Genomic DNA, 2,053 nt, shown 5'->3' with positions numbered 1-2,053 from the left:
CAGATGGTGTATGTAAAAGTAAGATTTATACATCTGCTTGGGTAACAGAGACCAAGGGGGAATATAGTTTATGCTAACAGTTTAAAGCTATCAAAGAAGCTGCAGGCAACTTGCAGCCTACATATCTAACTTTTGTTGTTACCTGTACTTCCTCTGAGGCTTTGGAGTGACAGCTTTGTAGAACATCTCCACCAGGTGGGCCTTGTCCAGACTCTCGTCACCATGGTGATGCTTCAGCACTAATCTCTGTGGACAAAATTGAAATTACAATCAAGGTAAATAATGACAATGAGCTTATTGTCAATATATCATACAACAAAATGCCTAGCCCATACCTTCATTTACAACAGATTAAGTGCTCTAGATGTTTTTAATGGTACATTTCATCATGGTGTGAAGTTATTAATTGATTATAACTATTGATTTAAATCCTTTTCATTGTTTATACAGCACATGTGCAATGTAAAGCATTGTGGATGATATGTTGAAGGCCCATGACACATAAACAAAACACATCTCGAGATGTGTCACTGGCATCAATGACAACAGTAGTCCACTGTGTTCTGCTACTGCAGTGGTTATAGACACTTTGCAGCTGCAATGACAGTCTTGACAATGACAATGGTCTAGACAAGAGTTGTCTACAAGTTCAAGGGCTTCACTTGTATACTAATGCAGTCCAAACTGTAAACCAGGCGATTGCAGCAATACAGCTGAACTTGTACAGTAAATGACATTGATTTATGATATATACATATGTGTAATGATAATGATATGTATAATGATAACTTTCATGATAAAGTTCCACATGCCATGTTGACACAGTATGCTTTCCTGCACATTGCACCACGGTGACAATTTCTGTCGGTGTCACAGCTGGTTAGAGATACAGTGAATATTTGTAAATTTTGTACACAACAAGCTTGCAGTGTAAAATGGTCAAAAATGAAATAGGTCAAAATTGAAAGTGATCCACTTACATGTTACTTGCAGTATGTATGATATTCTGCTTAAATTTATGTGATGCAAATATAATATCTGGTAGACTGACATCTTCTCTTCTTCTTATAAACATAAAAGCGGGGGCACATATAGAGAGTAAACAATGCTGCAGCCATGCCAGGATTGAGGGAATGGCGACAGTAACGTATAGTGCAGATAACGAGAAAATAACGCCAAGTATTCCATAATAAAATCCTTATAAGAGCCGGTTGAGTGTTGAAACAGGTGCGGCGTGTGTTGTAACGCAAGCACGCCGCGTCCTACAAAAACACATCCTGTTCCCGTTCTAGGTCACCAATCTTGCTAAAATTTTCACAAAATGTAGATCCTAGCCTTACCCGTGTAAGAATGTCAATCAGAGTGTCTTTACTGAGGATTTCGGGATGAATGAGGTCGACTGCACGAACTCCCTCCTCTTCGTCTGGCTTCGGCTCCTCCATGATGGTCGGAATTACCCACTAACACGTTTTTTATGGGGTTGCCAATATTTTGTCATAAAGAATTATTTACAGAAAATAGTGAATATCGTTATTTAATACAAAAAAAATAAAATATGAGTATCTATAATGTAAGATTAAAGGTCCACACGTTTGCTTGTTTTAGTTCTAATGTAGAAAATTATATATTTCTGACAAAAAATGTCCCTTCATTGTGGGTAGTGGAAGAATCCAGTCCCAGCATTCTTTGCCAACCACACGGGTCAATAAAGGTCACCGTGATATAGCATCAAAACTGCACGAAGCTTACAAAATAAATCCCATATTCATTTGGCCAGAAAGGTAGTATTTACACTCAGAAATTTTAATTATTTATTTTGAATAGTGCTCTTGTATTTTCAAAAGAAATATTTGCAAGTTAGCTTGTAAGGATGAAATTTTAACTTTACATTTGGAAGTCACTCCTCCCTTTCCTGTACAATGGCGGAAACAGAGGACAGTGGCAGGTGACAGGTTTGTTTCTACCTGTTTCCTCCATTATCTGACGTTTAACATCGATCAAATGTACCTACACATCTTGATATAACCCATGACATTGTTCTGCTGTCATTGAA

The sequence above is a fragment of the Branchiostoma floridae genome, chromosome 9 (genome assembly GCF_000003815.2).
Source record: "Branchiostoma floridae strain S238N-H82 chromosome 9, Bfl_VNyyK, whole genome shotgun sequence".
Lineage (NCBI taxonomy): Eukaryota > Metazoa > Chordata > Leptocardii > Amphioxiformes > Branchiostomatidae > Branchiostoma > Branchiostoma floridae.
The sequence above is the reverse complement of the archived record's forward strand: the minus strand, read 5'-3'. Positions refer to the sequence as shown.